This window comes from Aulonocara stuartgranti (assembly GCF_965226115.1).
Source record: "Aulonocara stuartgranti genome assembly, chromosome: 7".
NCBI lineage: Eukaryota > Metazoa > Chordata > Actinopteri > Cichliformes > Cichlidae > Aulonocara > Aulonocara stuartgranti.
The window spans coordinates 42,630,204-42,646,260 of record NC_138945.1 but is presented as its reverse complement, the minus strand read 5'-3'; positions in this window follow the sequence as shown (position 1 = coordinate 42,646,260).

The window sequence follows — 16,057 nt, the reverse complement described above, 5'->3', positions numbered from 1 at the left end:
TCAAGGCCACATCCGGCCCGGCGTACATTTATATCCGGCCAGAGAGATCATTTTATGTAGATTTATTATTATTGTTATGCATGGCCCGGCGATATGAGGTGCTAATAACACACAAACTACAGATCCCATAATGCAGCGCTGCAGCCTCCTTGCCGAACGCTCGGCTACCTGGGAACATTCCCCCCTCAATCAAGTCAAACTTCTGTTAGCTAGCTGCTCACAATGGCGAAGAGAAAAGTTGATTCTGAAAACAGAGCCTTTCTGCACCGGCGGCGGGAGACTGAATATATGTTTACAAACATTGCTGGTAAACCCGCATCTTATTTGTGGAGCTAATGTGGCTGTAACTAAGGGATTTAATTTAAGGCGGCACTTCAAGACAAAACGTCAGGATAAGCTGAAAAACCGAAATGCAGAGCAGAAACTACAGAAGGTAGAAGAGCTAAAGAAGAATCTGACATTTCAGCAGATGGTTTTCACCAGAGCAAAATCACAAAGTGAAGCTGTTGTGAACAGTGGCGGTCCTAGCCAGTTTGGCGCCCTCTGCCCCCCTCCTCCCCACACACGCATACACACAAAACATATTAAGGATTGTACATTAACATACAATTGTTGTACACACACACATATGAAGAGAGAGAGAGTATGCATAGTATGCAAACGGCTACCAAACAGCCATCATAATTCGTCATACAATGAGAACAGTACGAAACAACAACTGACAATGACTAATTATTAATATTAAAATCTGTAACATAATGTACTGTTTGGAGTTTAGTCTGTTACTGTTGCTATTTTTACCATTTCTTCTGTAACTCACATAATTTCCTTAGGGATTAATAAAGTATTCTGATTCTGATTGTTTCAGGATGACCTGCCAGTATCCAATGACACATCTGCTTACCTGCATCTTTTGCTCATTTCTCCTCCTCTTCTTTTCTCTTTTTCTAAACTGAGGCTTTGAACTTTTCTTGTCCGTCTTCCATTGGTTTTAATTTTGCACTCCAGTATGAACACCCATCTCAACCCAAGGATCACCACAACATGATCTAACACACCTACACCTTAGTTCACAGATTCACTTTGTCTAGGGTGCATTTCTGAGATTTCACACAACCCAGGATTCAAATCATGAATACATAATGGATTTGGATTTACAACATTATAAATGAAATGTGCTCTATTTGGAAGCAGCAAGCCCCCCTTCGATGGCTTGTGTGTGAGACTTTAAATCATCAAACTGTAAATTTTAAATTGTTATTGATCCCTTTACCCCTGGTCCTAAAGTGTATATTTATTTTCTTACTCTTCTTACATATATTTTTTGTTTGCTTGCACTGCTGTAACTGGAGCCTTGTCGTCCGTCTCTCTATATCAGGGTCCCCAATCCCAGTCCACGAGGGCCGGTGTCCCTGCAGGTTTTAGATCTCACCCTGGGTCAACACACCTGAATCACATGATTAGTTCATTACCAGGCCTCTGGAGAACTGAAGACACGTTGAGAAGGTAATGTATCCATTTAAATCAGCTGTGATGGATCAAGGACACATCTAAACCATGCAGGGACACCGGCCCTCGTGGACTGGGATTGGGGACCCCTGCTCTATATACTGGACTGTATGTAGCGGAGATGACAATAAAGTTTACTTTGACTTCAGCAGCAGGCGCACCGAGGGCTCTCGCGCTCACTTTTCGTGTATAGAATTTCGAAAAAACATCGGTGCAAATTACAAGTCTGTCTCATAATGTCTGGTGTTTTCGTGTTTGTTGGTTTCTTTTTATTTTGTGTTACTTTGCGAGTTGGTTATTAGATGCTGCTCCAGCCGGTCAGAGAATCCCCCGCCGCCCCGCCCTCTCCTCTCTGCGCCGCAAGCAGCAGGCGCACCTGGCAAACGAAGGGCGCCCTTACTCCCAGCAAATGGGCGATAGAAAGCCGATCGGTGCCTATGCCATTCCCAATATGCGCTGGCTGACGTCGGGCCAGCATGAGTACAAGCATTTTTTTTTTTTTTTTTTTTGCCGATGCCCGTGATGCCGCCCCCCTCCACGATGCCGCCCCGGGCAACCCCCCGTGTCGCCCGTATCTAAAACCGCTACTGGTTGTGAAAGCAAGTTTTATTGTAGCAGAGGAGATAACCAAATCAGCCCGGCTATTTACCGAGGGAGCGTTTCTGAAGAGCTGCACGATGAAGGTGTGCGACGTCTTGTGTCCAGACAAAACGGAGATTTTGGCAAATGTGAGTTTGAGGAGAAATACATTAAATTGTTGCTATGGATGAAAGTACAGACATGATGGACATTGCACAGCTGACCATCTTCATCCGTGGAGAGGAAATATTGGAAATTAAATCGATGCGCAGGACAACGACAGGAAAAGACATTTTTGAAAACGTATTTCAAAGTGTAACCGACATGAAACTGCCCTGGGACAACAGATGGAGCGCTGGTGTTGTGTAGGATGTAGGATCTAGTAAAGATGCAGGTGAATTAACAGCAGATCACTGCATCACACATCAGGAAACGCAGTGTGGTAAAGTCTTAAAAATCGAGCATGTAATGATCACCATAACGCAGACCATACATTTTATCTGAGCTAAAAGTTTTAAATCACCTTCAATTTCAGTCTTTTATGTGGGAAATAGATTCAGAGTTTGCCGACATTCCTTATCATACAGAGGTCTGTTGGCTGAGTTGGGGAAAAGTTCTCAATATAATTTTTGAGCTCAGCAAGGAAACCTGTCAGTTCATGGACATGGCATGTATGATGCGGTGAAGGCATTTCAAGTGAAGCTGTCACAAATGCACCAGCGCAACTTGCCTCACTTTCCCTGTTGCCAACTAATGTTGAACAAAGTTGGGGCACTTGGCTCCATCTACATGCGGCTCGAACCTTGTGTATGCTTTCATTTATTTTTTCTGGGGTTTTTGGCAGCATGTTTATATTTCTAACTTGCATAATTTTGAAAAGATATATTTTTATGGAGAGCAAAATATTTAAAGTTAAAGTTTATTTTTTTAATTGTATTTATTCTGGAATAATATTCCTGTCTGTTTTTATTCATATTTATGTTTAAAAAACCTTGTTTTAGTGTGTTCAAAAATGTTTATCTTGTTTGGCCCGTGACCTAAAGTGTGCCTTGAATTTTGGCCCCCCCTCCAACTGAGTTTGACACCCCTGGTGTACTGTATGGTTGAAGTGACAGTGACAAGCCATTTGATTTGACTGTATTTGATGCTCTGGCTCTCTCTAAAGGTAGGTATTGTAATTTTGGTAGTGCAATCAGTCGCTTTGTGTGAGGAAGAAAAACGGGTCTATGCAAAACTCTTAGGCAATGCTTTAGGACTTGACCACACTTAGCCGCTATCATTTACTGATGTCTCCAAATTAAAAAAACAAAACATTTAACTGTCTATATGGAGTTGGGTAAAGATCTTGTAATAAAAATACTCAGTGCACACACCCTTGCATTGCACGTGAGTGGTTATTTACGAACGCTTTTCACTTTAGCAAAAAGCAACAGGTGATTCTAAAAGACTCAAGAACAAAGTCAGATGTCATTTGCATCCGATTTTGTTACTCTAGAAAGAGTTACAAAACCGTTTCTAAGGCTTTGGGACTCCAGTGAATCACTGGGAGAGCCATTACCCGCAAATGGAGAAGACATGAATAATTGTCTTTTCTAAAGGGAATGTTTGATATATGTGAGGGACACTTCCCTCAGTCCATCACCATGGAGACCACTGTTGCTTTTGCCTTCCACATTCTCTCAGCCCGTGCTATTTCTTGAGCTTCTCGTGTTCTTTTTTCCTGATGTTGCTATCATTTGGAATAGCTACATCTATCACTACAGCCATTTCTGCTTGTCTGACACAACTGTCTGATTAGTTAGCCATCAACAGGCTCTAAATAAAGTAGAGCAGGTCATCTAGTTGGGTTGGTGGTTTGATCCCTTGCCAGTTTGCATGCCAAATATTCCTGGGCAAGGTACTAACCCCAAGTTGCTCTCCACTGCATTCATTCGAGTATGTGAATATTAGATAGAAAGCACTTACATAGAAAAGGCATAGAAAAAGTGCTTTTATGAATGAGTTAAGTTGTATAAAGTGCTTTGAGTGCTGAGGTAGAGTAAGAAACCACTTTATTAGAACCAGTCCATTTACCATTTTGTTTATTTCAGCTTTTTTTTTTATATGGGATCAATATGACCTCAGTATGGTTTAATCATCTAAAGATCAATACAAACAATATTTTCTTGAAATTATTGAATTGAATACCAGAATCAGATGGTTCAGAATCAGATAACAAGCTGTTATGTAATAGTATACTTTGGATAAAATCTGCAAGTTGCATCAAAGAATGAAACTTGTATTTTATTTTAATGCAGATTTATTATAACTGCAATAATCCTATCAATCTATTTTTCTGGATTATCGGGGTCCCCAGGCATCCTGGTCAGTAGTCCGTGTATTTTGGTGTTGGTAGGCTGTGGGTTTAAATACTTACCTAGCAGATATTAATTAATAGTATCATGAAGTATAAGAAACAAAACACAAATAGGTTGTCACATTTTCTGAGTTGTCTTTGTTGCTTTCAGTAATATCTCAGAAAAAAAGTCTCCCCTCTGTTTGAATACTACAAACAAATTACAAACAACAGGAGCAAAGTTCCTGATGGACACGTGGACCAGTGAGTGAAGACAAATTTCAAAATACAGCAGACACCAGTCTCCACTCATAAATCAGATAGATATGTGATAGTTGGAACTAAGAAACTCTGCTACTTAGCTTATATGATGTTAAACTCTGAAATATCCACATTTATTAACCCATTGATGATAATAATAATAATAATACTAATAATAATAATACTAATAATAATAATAATATTATTATTATTATTATTATTATTATTATTATTATTATTATTATTATTATTATGAATAATAATAATAATAATAATAATAATAATAATAATAATAATTCCAGGATGGAAAGTTTTATGTGGAATAGGTCATTGTGAACAGGCGAGTTTTGAGTCTGGACTTAAAATGAGGGAGGGAAGAGATGATTCTTATCTCAGGAGGAAGGGAGTTCAAAAGATAGGGGGCAGAGCAACAGAAAGCCCTGTGCCCCATGGTGGCTAGCCGGGGAGAAGGGATGGACAGAGAAAGAGAGGAGGAGGATCTGAGACACAGAGAAGGAATGGTGATCTGAACCAGGTCAGAGAGGTATGAAGGCGAGAGATGATGGATAGCCTTGAATGTGTAAAAAAGTATCTTGAAATTGATGCGGTATTTAACCGGAAGCCAATGAAGCTGCTGCAGAGCAGGGGTGAGGTGGTGCACGGAAGGGGTCCTGATGATAATACGGGCAGCAGAGTCCTGGACACGTTGAAGCTTATGGATCAATTTTTGACCAAAAAGAAGAGAGTTGCAGTAATCGATCCGGGAAGTGACCAGGCTATGAACAAGAAAGGCAGTGGCATGTGGGGAGAGAAAAGGACGGAGACGACTAACTAATACAGTCCTTATAATGCAGTTTTCTTATAGAGACATTCAAGCTGTCGACCTTTTGCTTTCAGACGCCTGAGTTCAGATGCAAACCAGGGTGCTGAGGGGGAAAATGATACAGATCTGGTTTTTAGTGGAGCAACAGAGTTTAAAATATTATTGAGACTGTGGTTATAATAGAAAACCAAATCCTCTAGGCTGAGCAGGTTATTAAAATGCAAACACCCAGAGAAGGCAGTAGAAAGGGTATCAGGGTTAATTTTGCTAATATTCCAGAAAGAGATGGAGCGAGGATTTTCGGTTATAGAAGATGTCATTTGATGACTGAAACTAGCACCACTGAGGAAACAATGGGCCATTGACCAAAGACCAATGATCAATGGACATGAGTACCATTCACAGAGAGTTGGGGATGCCTTCAATCACAGCATTGTAAGATGGTGAAAGATGGACCCTTAGATCCCCTCCGCGATTCAGAGATGGTGTTTCACTTTTCACGTAAATGGCCTCCTTGACTCCGCGCTCAAACCAGCGTTCCTCCCTGTCCAGGATGTGTACATCGTCATCATTGAAAGAGTGTCCACTGGCCTGTAGGTGTGAATAGACTGCAGAGTCCTGGCCTGATGAGGTAGCTCTTCTGTGTTGTGCCATCCGCTTCGCCAGATGTTGTTTGGTTTCCCCGATGTATAGATACTGGCAATCCTCCTGGCCCCTAACAGTGTACAGTACACTACATTACTCTGTTTGTGTTGGGGGACCCGATCCTTGGGATGGACGAATTTTTGGCGCAGCATATTTTGGGGTTTAAAAGCCAACGAGACGCAGTGTTTAAAAAATGCATTTCAACTGTTGCGATACTCCTGAGACATAAGAAATCACTACGGGTTTTCGCTTAGGCAGCGGTTGTCCTTCTCTCCTGGATCAGCTGGAGCTTTCTTTAGGCGCCTTCCCAGCTTTGATAAAAGTCCAGCTGGGATAACCACATTTACTCAGGGCCTTCTTGATGTGATGTTCTTCTGCTTCCCTGGCCACTGTGTCTGCGGGGTTGGTGTTTGCTCTATGTTACAGAGTCCTGATGACACCCAGTTTATGCTCTAGTGCAGTGGTTCCCAAACTTTTTTTGCTAGGCCCCCATTTGTTTTACAAGAAAAATGTTTGCGTCCTCCCTTTAACCACACACACCCATATTTTGCTCCATTGCAATTTATTTCACACCTCAAACATTTAGTAAACAATTAAGTAAATACAAGTAATCTGCAATAAGTTACAGGTAGTAAGAAAATAAACTACTAACTCTTTTATGTTATGTCCACACCTACACGGGTATTTAAAAAAAAAAAAACGCAGCTCTTTCTATGCGTTCTGACCTTTCATCCACATGTAAACGGTGTTTCGAATCACCGAAAACTGAGACTTTTTTAAAACTCATTTTTTGCGTTTACGTGTGGACAAGGAATACAGAGTTCGTCATGCAACGTCAGAGGTATGTGCCTTTTTTCACGTCACGCTGTGCGCCAAGTTATTGTTTACATGAGATGAACTGCAGAATGGCAGATAGTCAGATTAACAGTGACGGTATTTTGTCTCTATCTTCAGGTTTTACACGCTTACATATAAACACGCAGTTACTGTCCCTCCATTTAGAAAGGCAGAGGCGTCACGGTGTGATTATTTTACATGTAGTTGTGTTTTTTCCTGTGTAATAATATTCAACATTGCTATCAATACATTTTTCAAAAAATGCCTCTCTGTGGAAATTGGTTTAAAAACATAAACAGCTATGGGATACTGTTTGTCCGTGATTTTAAGGGGGAACAAATCGTGGCAGGATCAGCCTGATATTATTTGTATCCAGCTGTAACTTTACTGTACAAAGAGCTAACATCTCCAAAATGTCAGGAGTAGTTAGTCATTACAACAAGTAATGAACTAAAAATCAAGAATGTGGGATACTGTTTGTCCCCCAGTGCTGCTCCCGACGAAGGGAAAACCAATTTTGCAGGGGAGACCTACCTCGGCACTTATCAGGGCAGGGATAGCTCAGTAGGTAGAGTGGTGGCCCCATGATCGGAAGGTCGGGGGTTCGACTCCACTGAACGGCTACCCTGAGGTACCCCTGAGCAAGGTACCGTCCCTACACACTGCTCCCCGGGCGCTGCACTGGCGGCTGCCCACTGCTTCACTGGGTGAATGGGTTAAATGCAGAGGAACTATTTCCCTATGGGGACTAACATGCACACTTTACACAGGTGAAGCCAAAGGGAAGATATGCTTCACCATATTTTCTAGTCTTTGGCTCAGAATGAAGTTGGTTTGGAAACATATTCAGCGATGCTTCATCCCCTGCTTTGTGTTTGTGTGGGAGCCCCGCCCTAGGGGGCGGGCCCTACACTTTGGGAAGGTCTGCTCTAGTGGATGATGAGAATCAAACCTCATAAGGGGCTCATAAGTATTTTCATCACTGACCAGTGACAAAATTTTCTCATGCTACTCTTTCTGGTTTTGCACCTACCCTTGTCTGCCGGAAGGATGATAATATTGTTGTCATTACTAAATGATGTGAGTACCTTCCTCTCCTCCATGCTGATGTTGGATGCTGGGGGCTTGTCATTGCTGAGACAGAAGAAGAGCTCATTTGCAGACTTTCAGGAGTAATCCTCTTTTATCAACATCTGAGATTGAATCTCAGGTGGTTCCTGAAATCAGCCATCTTACATGCCATTTGCTCATACTGACGTACAAGCTTTAGGCAGTCCTTGCCAAAGTGGGTTAAAACGTCTTTATGCATGCTCAATAATGCAGGTAAGTAAAATAAGAGTGTATGTCAGTATGAGCATACAGAAAGTAAGATGGCTGATTACAGTCCTGCAGTCAGCTGAGACTGAAGAAGTCACTTGGATGAGTGAGGAAACCTTTCTCCCACTGAACACACTATGTCCAGATGACCAGAATCCACTTTTGGGGGCATTGATAGACTTCTATTATCACACCATAACCAAAAACAGATTAGATGAATAAACGAACAACACACACTCATTCATGTTTTTATTTCTATTCTTGGTAATGATTATTTCCATGCTCAGACTGTTGCAAGGCAGACAACAGCTAAAAAAGTCAAAGTTAAATGTTACACAAAGTTAAAATTGCAATAAAAGATCTGACCAGAGAGAGCCAATGTGAAGCCTTGACTATTGGTAATCTTCAATCAGTCTGGACTGACTCATAGAAACAGACTGACAGAGGTTGACACAACAAAGGACACAGATACAGAGAATATATACACAGAGTGGACACACCAGGGAGCACAGCTGTGAAGAATAGAACTAACAAGACAAGGGATCCAAAACTGAACATGATACACACAAGAGAGAGGTCTAAGAAAATAAAACAGGAAGTAACACACACTGAGACCCAGATTAAGACGCATGAACTTGACAAAGAGACCGGAGCTACACAGAGACATGAGTGACTGGGGAGACACAAAGGGATACAAACATGGAGACAACCACTGTGATTACCACAGGAGACACTGAGTTAGTGGGGACAGGTTAATTGGAAACACTAAATTGCCCATAGGTGTGAATGGGTGAGTGAATGGGACTGCAATTGGTTGTCTCTGTCTGTGTGTTAGCCCTGCGACAGACTGGCAACCTGTTCAGGGTGTACCCTGCCTCTCGCCCTAAGATAACTGGGATAGGCTCCAGCTCCCCCCGCAACCTTGAAAACAAAAATAAATAAATAAAATGTTATTTATATAGCACCTCTTTATACAGAATCACAAAGTACTGCACGTAAGATAACAAGTCATAAAAGATAAAACAAACAATATAAAACGAAACGAATGATTGGATGGATGGACACTGAGGACAGGACACAGAGGTGACAGACAGGGCACCAAAAGGAACTAACATAATCAAACAAGAAACCAAGAAATATGAATAAAAACAGATAAACAAGTAATAGGAAATCAGTACACAAAACCCTGAATATGATTTATCTCAAATGTCCAAAGAGAGAATCAGAAGTCCAGAACAAAACTCAAAAATACTTGGCCTGAGACTCAGGACTATGACAACTTTAACATCAACATGCAAGCAGTGCAGTCTTGTGCCATAACCAAGCTGCAATATTTGGTCAGTTTATAAAAAGTTGCAGTGACTGTGTGCAAGAAGAACATTCATCCAATAACAATAACAAAAGGTTTGGGTGTTTGTAGCATTTTATGAATGACAAACAACATGTCTCATTATTAAAATGTTGAAAAAAACATAATTGTAATATAACAAAAGAGATGAGTGATATGAACAAAGCCATGTATTTTCAGTATATGTATTTCTTTAAAACTACTCCCCTGATTTACATTGTGTCTGTTGCATCAGCTGAAGCAGTTCAAGGCTGACAATTCCAATGTTGGTTTTGGCTCTGGGACCTTAGCACTGGATCAATCCATTGAGAGAACCATCGCTAACATTAAATGGGTTGAAGAGAACAAGGAGAATGTTCTGGACTGGTTCACAACTGAAGCTAATGCCCAATGAAGAAGCTGTTTTTACTTTTTCATCACTCATTTAAAAATGAAAACAGAGGTTCGATCGACCTGAAATTTTTGTGTGTTGTTGTGTCTGTATCGTTCTCTCTGGTGTTGCATTGATTTTTGCACACTTGCACTTTATGTAGTCCTGCGTGTATTTTCTGTTATATGTTTCTCCATGGTCTTGGAGGAACTCTGTCTCATTTCACTGTGTACTGTATATCGTTAAAATGACATTAAAGCCCCTTGATTTGACTTGATGCTCTGGCTCCCTCTAGTGGTAGGTATAATAATTTCGGTAATGCAGTCAGTCGTCCTGTGTGAGGAAGAAAAACAGATCAGCTGCTGTCATTTATTGATGTCTCCAAATTTTAAAATTTTTTAATGTCTATATGTTGTTAGGTAAAAATATTGTAATCAATGTACCCAATGCACATGAATAGCTATTTACAAATGCTTTTCACTTTTAGTTCACACAGCTTTCCAGCTGCTTCTTCCAGCTCAACACACCACACAGCTCTCTTGTGTGGTCTCTTCATCCTATGATTATACGATGGAGATCAGCCATTTTGGTCTGCCTCTCTGACAGCACACCACTAAACCCTCCCTGCAGCTCCCTCTTTGCCTGCTGTACATTTTTACATTTGTGTAAAAATGTAGGTAGTGGAGTAATGTAAAAGTTGTCAGAAAAATAAATAGTAAAACAAAGTACAAATACCTGAAAATTCTACTCAAGTACAGTAGTAAAGTACTTTTTACTTCCCACTACTGACAGGCACCAAGGATGACTACCACTGGAAAAGGTAAATACAGCGCCTCAAACACATGGAGAGAACAAAAGAGACGAAGAATGAAAAGATGAGACAGAAACTGGCAGTGGGCAATAAAAATAAAAAGACTGGGAAGCTGTGATAGTGCACCCCCTAATGGAAGCCTCCGGGGAACACACTGGGTTTGTAAGGAGGACACCTGTGGCTCATTGACCATAGTCCAGAATGGCAGACCATGGCAGAATTGACATCAGACTCATACAAGAAAAACTACTAAAATCCACTCCAGGCATACAGTGTTAAAATGTCTTACACACACACACACGCTAAAATACACAAGCCAAATAGTCATATAATAATAATGGATTGGATTTATATAGCGCTTTTCAAGGCACCCAAAGCGCTTTACAATGCCACTATTCATTCACACACTGGTGGAGGCAGCTACGGTTGTAGCCACAGCTGCCCTGGGGCAGACTGACAGAAGCGAGGCTGCCATATCGCGCCATCGGCCCCTCTGGCCAACACCAGTAGGCGGTAGGGTAAAGTGTCTTGCCCAAGGACACAACGACCAGGACAGAGAGCCCAGGGATTGAACCGGCGACCTTCCGGTTACAGATGCGATTCCCAACCCCCTGAGCCACGGTCGCCCACATATACACACTCAACTGGTGAACTGTCGGCTGTGCCAGTGACTGTTGTTATAACAGGTAATCCTAGCTCAAACACAACATAAAGGAATTCCCATTTGGCACCTTCTGTGGCCTTTGGAGCAAATCACTAAACAAGCTAGTAGAAATAAACAAATGCTGCAGGTAAAGTAGCAAGACACGCGGGCAAGAAGTAACTGTGGCAAAACAACACAGGCAAAACAGGAGGAGTATAAACAAGAGAGTAGTTCCTCAAGGGATGGACCACAAAATAGTGGCTGCTGCACCTGCTGTGAATGCCTTCACAGCACCGATCATTTCACACACTTTTTTGTGTCTACCTTGCAACTGCTGGTTCAGCTTTTTAATTTCTTGATCCGGATTTTTGGCCAGATCACCCACTCAGCATCTCTTAGTAGTATGTTATCCTCTCCTCTCATTGTCATGAAAGCCTCGATCTCACCCAATAAGAAAAAAAAAAAGCTTATGTCTGCTCAACACCGGACTTCCATGTGACTTTTGCACAAATGGGTCTCACCCTTTTACTCCTTTGATTTTTTTCTTTGTCCTCTTTTTTTGCCTTTTCGTCAAGTCTGTCTTCGTACGGACCTGCCGTGTTCTCCGTCGTTTTGTACATAACTGTTTTGGGGGCAAATAAAATGCAAGTAGGGATTAAAACCGCAGAATTAATGATTACCAAAGCTGGAAATACTAGCGCTTGATGCAGTGCTTTGATTTTGTTGCCTCTAGTACCCACAATGCAACGCGCGAAATTCACGTGGTCTGTCAATCTCTATCAATGACTGTGGAAAACAGTCATTGATCTCTATTCAAGTCAATATAATACTTATTTGTAACCTACATCAACAATTATGTTATGATAAATTACGTAATAACTACAACAGAAGACTTACCTTAGTGGAAATGCTTGGAGCAGACTAACATATGAGCTGGAGTATTTGTTCTGAAACGTTATATCTGGTCTTCGAACGGCTGCAATCCGGGCCATCCGGATGTGACGTCATGCCTGCTGATGAATGATGCAGTGATAGTTCGAACATTTAGCAAAGTTTGGGTGCACTTTGCCATGTGCAATAAATCTGGAGTGAGGTCCTGTCACCTCTGCTACTCCATCAGTTGTTATAGAAACCAGTTTTTCAATGGATTTCCCCCCCCCCCAACAAGTACCGCTTCATTGCATTGTAAATGCCAACTTCCTTGGTTTTCAGTGGCAGCAACGTCAAAAATTCCTCCTTTGTAGAAAAGTCATCACCATGTGTGCACAGCTAGCTGTGCCATATTACTGTAGTCCACAGACTCATCAGACTGAAGTAAATACCAGGAGCACCTGTGCAGGTCCAAATCTAGCTTTCTCTCTGCATCTGCTGACTGTGTTCAAGCCAAGCTGAACATTAGCGATAGCAGAAAGAATCTCAGTCTTATTTTCTCAATGATTCTGCCATTGCCTCTTTAATGATCTCAACATTGATGAAGGGTTTTTTGTGCTTGGTGAGGATGTGCACCACTTTAAATGATGCCTCGGTTGATGCGCTAGCGTTCTTTGTCTGTTTAGATGGTTGTTTTTGGAGGATAGTTTTCAATTCTTTTACCTTTTTTTTGCAGAGGTTGCTTCCCACTACAAAGTCCTGGGAAAGGTTGCTGTGAACTTTGGTGAAATGCTGCTCCGTGTTGCATTTTTTAGAGACACCAAGGTTCGTGCCACAGGTCAAACACACATACGCACACATTTGTGGAAAAAAAAACAAGTTGTTTCCCACTCCTCAAGAACATATTTTTTTCCCTCTTACTAGCATAACCAAACTCTGCTGCTATCATTGTTGCTAATAGCCTGGCACCTCGTCTGCCTGCTACCTCCATACGGCGTCTAACCGCTTCAATTGCTGACGGCACAAACTTTTGATTGACAGCTAGTTGACAAATAATTGTTTTATCTCAAGAGGGGTAGGGGTATATTTAATTTTAATTGGATGGAAAGCTTGGCCAGTTTCACCAATCTACAAATTATATTTGTTATTTTCTTGACCACTTTTGTTATTGATCCCTTTGGCAAGCTACTGAAAAAGGCCCTGTTCGCAGGTGATGTGGTGGAGACTCCTGCTGTACTCTGAGCCTCTCCCGTAGTAACTCTGGTGCCGCCTAGTTACACCGTATTCATGTTTACACATTACTGTGCTCATTTTCTATATTACTAACAAAATATGAAGAAATAAGGATTGGTTTCATTATGGGAAAGAATTTTTCAAGTTAGACGTTTCTGGAAATAAACAGACATTTTAAGTTTAATCAAACTAAAAGCAAATAATTTTTTTATAATCTACAAACGATTAGTTAGCTCAAACAAAGTGGCCTTTCTTGTTTAGACAGTTTATATTGGTTTGCCTATTGAAAACAGCAACTCATTTAAGACTTATTTAAGATTTTCAAATTTATGCCACAAGTGCATCTACTAGGGGGCTGAGGGATAGCACTGGCTGCCACCAGTATTAAGCATTAAGTTTTTCACTCAGCCACTCAACTTGCTGTGAGCTTAATGTGAGCTACTGTTTTCAAGGCAAAAAAGAAATAAATAAATAAATAACAATGATCAAGAATTATGTTAAAAAGTTTATTAACTGCAACAATCAACATCATTGACGAAAATCTACTTTTATATAGTCACTGGTCATAATACTGATATGACACGTCTGTGGTCATGAAATCCTTCGAACGACTGGTGTTAGCCCATCTGAAAGACATTACAGGCCACCAGCTGGACCCTCTGCAGTTTGCCTACCGGGCAAACAGGTCGGTGGATGATGCAGTGAACATGGGGCTGCATTACATCCTGCAACACCTTGACCGCCCAGGAACTTATGCCAGGGTCCTGTTTGTGGACTTTAGTTCAGCTTTTAACACCATCGTGCCTGAACTTCTTTCCTCCAAACTCTCCCAGCTCAGCGTGTCACCAGCTACCTGTCAGTGGATCACCAGCTTCCTGACAGACAGAAAGCAACAAGTGAGGCTGGGGGAGATCACCTCTGAAACCCGGTCCCTCAGTATTGGTGCCCCTCAAGGATGTGTCCTCTCACCACTACTGTTCTCCCTCTACACTAACGACTGCACCTCCAAGAACTCTGCTGTCAAACTCCTAAAGTTTGCAGATGACACCACTGTCATTGGCCTCATTCAAGATGGTGATGAGTCTGCATACCGGCAGGAAGTTGAGCGGCTGGTACTCTGGTGCAGTCAGCACGATCTGGAGCTGAACACTCTTAAGACTGTAGAGATGACAGTGGACTTCAGGAGACATCCCTCAACTCTGCTCCCCCTCACCATATCAGATAGCCCTGTGTCGACTGTGAAGATCTTCAAGTTCCTGGGTACAACCATCTCCCAGGACCTGAAGTGGGAGACCAACATCAACTCCATCCTCAAAAAGACCCAGCAGAGGATGTACTTCCTGAGACAACTGGGGAAGTACAGTCTTCCACAGGAGCTGCTAATCCAGTTCTACACTGCGGTCATTGAGTCTGTCCTGTGTTCCTCCATCACAGTCTGGTATGGTGCAGCCACTAAACAGGACAGGAGCAGACTGCAGCGGACTGTACGGGCAGCAGAAAGGATCATCGGCACGCCCCTGCCCTCCATCCAGGATCTGTACCTCTCAAGAACCAGGAAACGGGCAGGGAAAATCATCACAGACCCCTCACACCCTGGACACAGACTTTTTGATCTGCTGCCCTCTGGCAGACGGTACAGAAGCCTGCAGACCAGGACCACCCGACACAGGAACAGTTTCTTTCCCCTCGCCATCTCCCTTCTTAACAGTTGACCTGTCACACTGCTCCCACTGCCAGACTGCAGCTGCACCTTATGTACATTTTGTAGTATTCATTCCACCTCATTCATTTCTGTATTTTATGTATATAAGGTTAGATTCGTTATTTATAGTTGGTTTACATAGCTTTGTGTATGTATGTGTAATGTGTATATATAGACACTTGTGTGTGTGTGTGTGTGTGTGTGTGTGTGTGTGTGTGTGTGTGTGTGTGTGTGTGTGTGTGTGTGATTTACATTGCTGTGTTTGAGAGCCACCATCTACCGGAACCAAATTCCCTGTATGTGTCTGCACATATACTTGGCCAATAAACACGATTCTGATTCTGATTCTGATGATTACTTTGTTGTTCTTTAGTGAACTAAACAAAGGTTTAAAAAAGTCTTTGGATATGGAGAACTGAAATAAATGAAATTAGACGAGTTAACTCAAATAGTTAATTCAAAAAGAATTAGTGGTAAAACATTGTATCCATATTACAGTTATTGTCAACAGAGATGAGAGTTCACCAAGTGAATTGAAGAGAAAACATTAATCAAAAATAATACTTACATGGAACGACGTAACTGCTCCCCAAAAATGTCTTCCATTATTTCTAAGTAACTGGTTAAAAATCATGTATGTCTAACAACATTGTTAAAATATTACAGATATTCTCCTGTCAACGTTGGACCATACTGATCTCAGATCTGCCCTGATTAGCTTTCAGCGCGGTTCCAACCACACGGTTGTCGTATTTTGATGACGTTGAGGTAATG